This window comes from Nelumbo nucifera, chromosome 2 (genome assembly GCF_055504915.1).
Source record: "Nelumbo nucifera cultivar China Antique chromosome 2, China Antique-T2T, whole genome shotgun sequence".
In the NCBI taxonomy this organism is placed as follows: domain Eukaryota; kingdom Viridiplantae; phylum Streptophyta; class Magnoliopsida; order Proteales; family Nelumbonaceae; genus Nelumbo; species Nelumbo nucifera.
In genome coordinates, this window is record NC_142650.1 from 101,324,037 (window position 1) to 101,334,619 (window position 10,583).

Consider the following 10,583-nt stretch of genomic DNA (forward strand, 5'->3'; position numbering starts at 1 on the left):
CGAGCTAGTTGAGCAATGGCTAGCCCTAGAAGGTTCCTAAGGCTCCCGAGACCAAAAACTGAGCATCCCATGGCTCAGCCCATGCAGTAGCCCAGCCGGCCACACCCTGGCCAGCGGAAGAAAATTGTGCAACAAGATGCCAAGGCATAGCCCAGCTCGGCACACGCAATAGCCCGACCAGACATGCTTCGGTTTGAAAAAGAAAGGCACAAGTAAGGATAGGGACAGCAAGAGGCATACATGTGGTCAACACAAAGAAACACTAATATTCAATTCAAGATGGTCCATTACATTGTTTAAGGCTCGTCATAACGAGCCAATAAAAAGGATGGAAGAAATAGCCACTCAATCCTCGGTAGTAGAGTCAGCAACCCCATCAACAGCTTCGGCCTCATCCCCAGCCTCTTCATCGGCTCCCTCGGCGGAACCTTGCGAAGTATCTGAATCGAAAGTAGCCTAGCCCTACGACTCCTCGACCAGCTCTGGATGGTGGCGAAGGATCCTTCGTCGGAAGACGTTGAATCCAGCTGTGAAGGAAGCCTCGACGTACTCATCCATGTGCAGCTTCATCTCCTTCGATACCTTGTACTGGTGAACTATCTCCTCAACAGCCTCCTGCCTCAACCTCTCCCGCTTCGCCTTAAGCTTGGCGATCTCTTGCTTCAGCCCCTGGACAACGCTGGCCTGCTCGGCCAATTGCGCCTTCAGCTCGGCCACCTCCCTCTCTAGCGCGGCCGACCTCTCCCCGGCAGCCTGATGCTCGATTAGCTAGGCCTTCTGCCGTAGATATTCGGAGTGTTCCCACACATACGTTGATTGGAGGTCTTAGAGACGATCAACCAATGCGACCGCCGCACAAGAATTCTGCAGAAGAAGATGATAAGTGTACAAAAAGAAGGCAAAAGCTCAAGGGGTAAGAAAGAAAGGAACTCACCTGGGCAGCAAACCGTAGAAGCGCACACTCTAAGGCTCCGCTGCCGACCCTGATCGACTCCCGAGCTATCAACATTGTCCTGATCCCCCGCAGCAATTGCTCGGGAACCCCAAGCATCTCCAAGTTATCGTCGTCGCAAACCGACCATCGTAGCATGTGTAGACCCGAGCTGTTGCTCGCTTCAGTTCCCGACGCACCTGTAGGACGATGAACCCCTTCAGGGTCAACCACGACAACATCGTCCTCCTCGGCTTCCCACTGCCAAGCTCTCCTTTACCGATGATCCACCCTATCCGCAGACCGTAGCCGCTCCTCTATCTCGGGATGAGCCTCCGGTTGTGCACCAGCTCACCCCTACCTCTGTCGATGTGCCTTCATCCAACGAACAATCTCTTCCTCGTTGGCCATGCTTATACGTGCAACACAAAATACCCAAGATAAGTAGAAAGTGGGCAAGGGAACGATAGCTCGACAAACAAATTGTAAAAGGAACAGACTGGCCACCCTCTCCATCAACCTAGTGAGCATCAGCATCTCCGAGCATGTGTACATGGTAACATCAATTTCGTAGATCATGCTCAGAGCCGACCTCTCCTCCCAAGTGAGCGTTGACCACTAGGGCTGCGGCACAGTTGTCCTCGGCTCCCATAGCTCGGTGGGAAAAGGGAGACCCCCGAGAATGCGCATGAAGAAGAATGACTCCTTCCAGTGCTTCACAGAAGAAGGGGCCCCGACCAACGACCGGATATTCCGCCTACTAGAGAAGTAATTGTACCCCTACTGGTGGTGTTTCAACTGGAGCATAAAGCTCACCATCCCCAGGGTTAGTTTGATATCACAGACGACACAGTAGGACATAAGGCCGAGCAAGAACCTAAAGGAGTTCAGCATCAGTTGCACCGGCAACACCCTATACCAGCCTAGCACTTCGGCGAACCCCTCGCTCAATAGAAACCTCATCCCAGCTTCCAAGCTATGCTCATAAAAGCATAGCTCACTGGGCTGAGCATCAGTGGCCATCTCGCCGGGCAGTGGACACCTCATTTGGTATTCCTCGGGGATGGCGTACGTAGCTCAAATCCAAGCCATATCCCCAAGCACCAAGACGTAGGGTGTGGTGCCAAACCGGCGACCTGTCTGTAGAGGAAGCCTTAGCCTCCTCAACTTCGACAGCCACAAAATCTCTCAGCTCAGGCTCATAGTTCGAGCCGTGAGAAGAGTTGGAACCAGAACTACTGGAGGACCCGGAAGAGGAAGAGGACCGATGAGATGAAAAAGACATACCAGGCAATCTACAGAGCTGAGGAATGAAAACCACCGAGCAATTTGTCGAACTATCTCTTGAGCTATCTATCGAACAACCTGCCGAGAAATGGCCGCCAAACAACGCCAACCACCTTGCAAATAATACCGATGAGAGATCAACGGTGCAGATGAAGCGCCTCTAACAATGCCTCGGAAGGCCAATCGACATGACCAATAGCATACGCACAAAGCCTCAGAAACCGGAGCGGTGCCCCTGGCAGGTAGCGGTTACGACCATTGATTGCACCGGTTTGACCCTCAATACTAGCCCAACCATCGATGCGGATCCTCGGTTAGGCCACTCAAGGACGTAGGTCCAACTGGAATGCCCAGTACCAACCTTAACCGATGCCGAACAAGGCTACAAGGCCGCGTAATAGTTCGGCCGAGCATTCCCCCTCCTCGACAGCAGAACTGGGGGAGTGGTTCGGTAATCAAAATTTCGGTTCTTATTTAAGTTCTGCAATCGATGATCGGAGGACTCCTCGACAACGACCAATACGGTGCGAATAGGACAACAGCTCGGAAGTCCCTCAGAAACAACCGACACTACGTGGACAATACGCATGGCCAGAAGTTTCTCAACCGAGCAATGAACCAAGAGAACCTCATCCCTCGACTTCAGAACTGGGGGAGTGGTGTTGGGGTCATGGTTAAGCTGGCCTAGAGAGACCCATGGCCGCCTGTCACAGCTCGGCCACGTCGGCATAGCCCAACGAAGCTACGTTATTGTCATGGTCCCTTGCCTAATCCCGCTAGCCACGTTAGCTACATGCCACACGGATAAGCCCACCTAATGGAGAAGGGTGGGAAGACAACTCCGTCGAGGAGTAGGACTCTACCCTAGTAACGTCAATAGAGAGTTCTATCCCGGTTATCCTGGAACCCTACTCCGACCAGGATACGGACCCCCTAGCTATAAAAAGGTACTCCATGCTCGAGGGAAGGGCCCCCAACTTCTAGCACCCATACTGCTATTTAGCTCGGACCAACACCCTAATTGCTCGGCCCGACCATTCACCGCCCTCTCATTGACTTGAGCATCAGAGTACTTACCCTGGGATAACTCCTCGGGCCTCTGACTTCTCTTGATTGCCGGTTACATAGCGCGACATCGTCCTTGTAAGCTCGGCACCGCCTAGTCAGTAAGGATTATCTGGTTGCTCTCCTTAGTTCATGCACTACCTCGGATTGAGCAGCATCAGAATCCCTCTACTAAATTAGAGATAACTTAAGAGATAAATAGGAGTTAAAGATCATTTAGGAGATAAATAGGAATTAGAGACAATTTAAGAGGAAGTGGGGGAAAGTATTGCCACTTGGCTAAACATTAGAAAAGCAAATCCCTCTTCCTTTATGGTTGTTAGAAATAATTATGCATATGTGATTTCCTTATTGGTTTAATGAGTAATTATGTATAATAAAAAATAAAAAATTCAAAAAAACAGAAAATTAAGGAGGGTTTGAAGCAAGAAGAAGTATGATGACATGGACAAACCAATTTTAATATATATATATATATAGATTGGGTGCAAGGAAAAAAAAAAGGGAGGGACAGGTTAGAGGGGCCAAGTGTCGTGACTGCGTGCCTCTTCAATTCTGCTATAAAAAAAAGACAAACGATAATGGTAGTAAACATAAATCATTGGCTGTTGGATGCAAACAAAAAGTTGATGGCAGTAAACATAAACAACACTGCCTTCAACACAAAACAATCAAGGCGGTTACTGTGTTATTATGAATATTGAGTCGTCATCCAACTACGCATTGTGTTTTCCCTTCTCCCTTTTTTGCTTTAAGAATATATAAGATATATGTTAGATGTGCCAAGCTATTAACGGCCACTGCTCTATTCTTTTATCACCACCATATCCAATGATGCTATGATCTAATCTTTCCTATAGCTCAAATGGGAATGATACACTACACACCACTGCCAATATTCTTGGTTTGTTGAGTCTCTAACCCTTCCTTTTTACCTTCTTATTGGCATTTGGAGCCAGAGGCTCAAAGTTTCTTGTGTTGTGTTAATCCAGCTAGATTTGCCTCTCCCGGTCCATGCATGCATTACACAAGGAAGTTGCTTCTCATGATGGATCATAATAATAATAATAATAATAATAATAATAATAATAATAATAATAATAATAATAATAATAATAATAATAATAATAATAATAATAATAATAATATTATTATTATTATTATTATTATTATTATTATTATTATTATTGACGTTGCCAAATGTTGAGTGAAGTTGAGATTGGATCGAATTCCCAAGGGTGATGAGGTCCAAGATCCCACCTCTCAGGACAAAAAGACATCAAAAGGCCTTGAGGTGTGGTCATAGGGGCGAGGATTATAACACTCTAGCCAAGGTCTTAGAAAGTTGAGGTGCCGAGAAGGAGTTTACATCTGCACCCCACAAGGGGGCACCCCACAATGTCCCACAACACATTCCCATCGTGGGGGCCCCATGATGCCATTATAGGGAGATGTTCCTAATACACGGCGGGAATGTACTGTGAAACATTATGGGCACCCCTTGTGGGGTGCAGATCTGAATTCGCCAAGAAGAGAGAAGAGTAGGAGTAATTGAGAGTACTTATAGTTGAGGTCTCTCCTAAAGCTGCACAGTAAGGTATCTGTAACCACTTTGCACATAGAGTGTCATTAAAGTTAGGGTAAATCTCTTAAACTATTTTAGCATAATAACACATGGTACCCCTACTGTTTAATTATTGTTTTGCGGTATCCTTGAGTTTTCTAACAATTGTTATTGCGGTTAAGTATTAATGAAAGGAAATAAAATGTCAAATTTACCCTTATTTTCCGAAGACTTCCAGTTTTACCGTCAGACGAGGCAATCGAAGGCTAGCAAGGTGCTCTATAGGTAATAGCGTATTGTCCCGGAGGCTTCAAATTTGCCCTTCTTTCCCACAGCCACCCGTCAGGCGAGGCAATCGAATGCAACGTTTATGTACCAAATAAGTGTTGCAACTGTAGGGGGAGATTACTCTAGTCTCCGTAGGAGCGAGGGTGGCGAGGGTGCTCTTTAGGTAATAGCGCCGGAAGGTTTTTGGCCAGTAACTCGGTATGGTGGAACTAGCAAAGGAGGAGCGAAGGATCATATGGAAGGAAAAGCGGACGAGATGACTAATGTATATTGCAGTGGAAATGAAGAGACCGAAAGTAATAAGAAAAATGGCGTCAGCTGTCTTTTTGGTTAGTCAAGGGTTTTCCCCTACAGCTAGAAAGATGGGCTCACAATAGCCTACCATCACAAACTGATCTCGCAACTCTGGACTCAGCGAGACTCGTGAGATTCGACTCTTAGCGGTTCTGAGGAGGCCAACCCGGTAAAATTTTCTCGGTATAAATAGCCTTTATCTTACAATCTTAGATAACTTGTATCTTGGGGATCAAACGAGAAGGTAAGAGTGTGTTAGAGAAATAGCAGGGCTAGAGTGGCGGATGTTTTGGGAGCTAGGGTTTGGTGAGAGGTTGAAATGTAAATCTCCATTGCCAAATAGTGGATTTCTTCTTCTCTGACGCCTGTGAATGTAGGCTATATAAGTTGAACCATATAAACCTCCTCTGTATATGTTTTCTGTTTTATTTTCTCTAGTTGCCAATCGATTTATAAACCTCCTCTGTATATGTTTTCTGTTTTATTTTCTCTAGTTGCCAATCGATTTATCATTCTTGAATTTAACACAATACTCATCAATGATGAAGAGGATGAGGGTAAGGAATATCCAGTGTTGTCAAACTTGAACCCAACTTTTTCTGTCACCACAAAGGGGACGAAGGGGACGAAGGAGAGAGAGGACGAAGGAGAAGAAGTAGTTGCAGCGTCTACTTGAAATAAGCGTGTGCCGGAGAGGGAGATTGATTCTGAAAGCACGAAGACTGATCTGATTTATTGCCCGATCTGATCGAGACACTGAAATCCCTCCGCCGACCATCCGAGCAGAAATGGCGATGTTGGGAGGTAGAGTCCGGAACGTTCTAGTCGTCACCGGAGAGGGAGACAACAGCGACGAATCTCTCGGCTTCTTACGGGATGCCTTGAAAACCTTGGTGGAACGATCCAACTCTGGCGATTTTTCTAAAAGGCATCGGTGGTAAATATTCTTCTCCGTCATCTTAGTTAGCTCGGGAGCTCATGGAGGTTCCTTTCTCTCTCTCTTCGTCCCCTTCATTCTCTCTCCCTCTGTTCCCTTCGTTCTCTCTCCCTGTCCCCCCCTGTTCACATCCCCTCTCTCTCTCGGTTCCCTTCGTTCGTTCTCCTTCCCTTTCCACATCCGACCTCTCCTTGTATTGCCCAAAAAAATCTAAGTGGAAAACTGTGATGCAGAGCCCTCTTCGCCGGGGATACGGGTGCAGAGTGGTTCGCTGTAGTTGTCGCTGGTGAGCGGGAAGATGGAGAGGGACGAAGGGCAAAATTGGTTTTAAAGATAATTTATACATCACGTTCCATCATCTGTATGAATTTCGATAGAACATTAACGGATATATAAACGACAGGGGAGGGGAGGAATCGGACAATTATTAGAAAACTTGTAGCAATGGCTGCATGTTATTATGTTAAATAATAGTGGTAGTTTAAAAAATTTATCCTTAAAATTAAGACTGTTCAGCCAAGGTCATATCTTCTGCCCTTATGGCCCCGGAAAATGTCAAGAATGTCCTCGGGGTCTGTGCAAGGATGAATTTATCATTTGGGGGTGCCACATGTCCACATCTGATTGGTGGGGCTATTTGGGCCATGTGAATTATTATTACTATTTTGTTTTTGAAGGCTTCTAGAGAAGATATTGCTAATTTGTTAGATATTAGTAATGATTTCCAAAGTATGACAAGTCAGGTTATATTAATTGTAGTTAGTCTTGTATCTTTTAATTTGTAACAAGAATGTAAGTCACAAGGGTGAGAGAAAGTAATTAGGAAACAATTAAGGATGATAATAGGGATTCTAAATCTAAATATTTAAGATTTCCCCTTTTCTAGTAAAAAAATAAATCAATTTATATTTCTTATATTTTGGAGAATTTAAATAATAAGTTAAATAGTTGGAACGTGTCTAATCTTTCTCAGGTATGGAATTTTGGGAAAGATACTAAGGGTTTGTTTGGTATAGCTAGGATATGATTTATTCTCCAAATCTGAGGGTTAGGAATTTGGAAGGCTAAAGAAGTGAACAAGGCTTTTTAATCGAAGATGGCTTGGACTTTTTTGAACTCTAAGAATGCTTTATGGGTTATTAAAGTTTTGAAAGTTAAACATTTGACTAATAATAACTTATTTCTGCTTAGAATAAGGATTAATAACAGTTCCTTGATTTGGAGGTCTTTGTGTAAAGCACTTAGTTTGTTTGGAAGGTTGGGTAATTTGGGTTTAAGGTCTTTGTGATTGTTAATGTGAATATTTGGAGCATTCTTTGGATTCGGGTTGGTAGGGAATTTATAACTTTGAGGGGTCCAGCATGTAGGAATTTTTAAAGATTTGGTGATTAAATAAGATATATTGACTTCTAATGGAGAATAGAATGTTGGTGCATTGAGGGACATTTTTTTTGAGCTCCAAATTTTATTCTAGGTGGAGGGGCAGCCACCTTAAAATTTTATTAAAATAAAGCTCAATAAGCAACAACATTACAGGGGAGGACATAATCCCCCTTGCCCCAAAGACCTTGATTACACATCTCTCTTTCACACACTCCACCCAGCCCAAAACAATAAGCAAAAACAAAAGAAACTAGCAAATGTTTCTGTAACCTGGCCATCTTCAATCCCAATTAGGCCCCCACACCATAGGAACCCGGGTTACTTCGACATACTCCATCTGTATTGAGTTTAAAATAACCCTGAGGAGGGGGTTGCCATTTAATCTAGATATTGATGAAGGAAAATTTGGCCCGACCTCACAATCACCCAGCACGTGGCAAAAGCAAACAGCTCGGAACAACAGCGCACCCAAGGCGCAAGCACCAAGAGGAACCAACGATCCGAACTCCCTACTAAGAGCCCAAGCTCCCCTACTAAGAGCCCAAGCTCCCCTATTAAGGACCCGAGCTCCCCACTAAGAGCCCAAGCTCGCAGACAAGTTTATGAGAACAGAGGAAGAAATCAACCAAAGGACCGAAGCCGGGGTCGAGAAAAGAAAAAGAGAAGATGAGCCCACCAACCCAAGTGACAGGAGAAACCCAGCCTGAGAGGCGAAGCCTAGCCAGCCGTCCCGAGCTCCCCCAGCAGTTCGGACGGATTACATGCCGTTAAACACGAAGCGGACTGAGATCTTGATGACGATCAAGGACGCCCCGTACGTGAAGTGGCCACCTCGCCTGAAGGGGAATCCAAACGAGAGGAATAAAAATTTATATTGTAGTTTTCACAAGGATCACGGTCATAGTACCGAACAGTGTAATAATCTCCGGGACGAGATAGAGGGACTCATCCGTCGTGGATACCTGAGAAATTTTGTACAGTATGATAACAATAAGGCAGGTCGACAAGGGGAGCACGGAAAGGATATCCCCGAATCCAGTAGCAAACCAGCCGAAGCGCCGCTACGACAGCCCCCGGAAGAAAGGCTAGTCCAAGGGACCATCCATGTGATAGTGGGAGGTTCGGTGGTGGCAGGATGTACTTCGGCAGCAACCCAGACGTCAGTTCGCGAGGCAGGCCGAAGATGGAAGAACCGATCTTCTTCACGGAAGATGGAGCGCGAGGTGTCCACTACCCTCACGATGACACGCTCGTCATAAAGCTAAGGATCAGTGACTTCGAGGTCCAGCGTGTGCTTGTGGATACGGAAAGCTCGGCAGACATCCTCTTCAAGTCAGCGTTTGAGCAGCTACAGTTGCAGAGACACGAGCTGAAACCCTCAAATACCCCTCTAGTAGGCTTCAGTGGAGAGGAAGTCAGGCCCCTCGGGAAGATAACGGTACTAGTGGAAGTCGGTACATGGCCCTATGCGGTCAGACTCAACTACGATTTCCTAGTAGTCGCGACCCCCTCCCCATACAATGCCATAATAGGACGGCCATTTATGCATATTCTGCGGGCAGTGGTCTCCACCTACTATCTGACAATGAAGTTCCCTACCGACTTCGGTGTGGGGGTAGCACGGGGCGACCAACTTGAGTCCCGCAAGTGTTATGTTGCCGCCTCGAAGGGAAAGACCAAGGCGGCCGACGACCTCGAACTGGAGCGGCCTACGGAGCAGGGCGAGGAGCGAGCTTCGCCCACAGAGGAGACTGTCGCAATACCAACCTCAGCTACGGATCTGGCCCGAACAATATAGATCGGTGCTTCCGTCGAGGAACCTCTACGAACTGAATTGGTAAGTTTCTTACTCCAAAATTTAGATATTTTTGCATGGTCCGCAGCCGACATGCCCGGTATTGACCCTAGCCTTATAACTCACAAACTTAACACTGACCCTGTAGTCAGACCCGTTAGACAGAAGAAACGCAACTTAGCCCCTGAGCATTGGAGGGCGGTTGACGAGGAGGTCAAGAAGCTCCTCGCAGCAGACTTTATAAGAGAAGTTCATTACCCGAGTTGGGTGGCCAACCCAGTGCTGGTGAAAAAGGCAAACGGCAGGTGGCGCATGTGCGTCGACTACACCGACCTGAACCGAGCTTGCCCAAAAGACTGCTTCCCCCTCCCCAGAATCGACCGCCTAGTGGACGCGACCTCGGGACATGAGCTGCTAAGCTTCTTGGACGCCTACTCGGGTTATAACCAAATCAAGATGGACCCGTTTGACGAGGAAAAAACCAGCTTCATAACCGAGTTCGGCCTATACTGTTACAAGGTCATGTCCTTCGGACTGAAGAACGCTGAGGCGACCTTCCAAAGACTTGTCAATAAACTGTTTCGTCCCTTAATTGGCACGAAAGTAGAGTGTTATGTAGACGACATGGTCGTCAAGACGCAATTCTCACGGGAGTTAATACAAGACTTAGATTCTGTTTTCCAAATTGTGCGTCGATTTAGCATGAAACTAAACCCCAACAAGTGTGTCTTCGGTGTCACCTCGGGTAAGTTCCTTGGGTACATTGTCAACCGACGCGGTATTGAGGCCAACCCAGACAAAGTAAAGGCTATCCTAGACATGAGACCACCCCGAAAAGTAAAAGAAGTTCAGAGGCTAAACGGCCGCATAGCCGCCCTGAGCCGCTTCATGTCCAAATCAGCAGACCGCTGTCTACCTTTCTTTAAGGCAATCAAAGGCAAAGGGTTCGAATGGACCCAAGGTTGCCAGCTGGCGTTCGACTAGCTAAAAAATTACCTCGCTACTATACCGACCCTGGCTAGGCCTGAGGAAGGCGAAG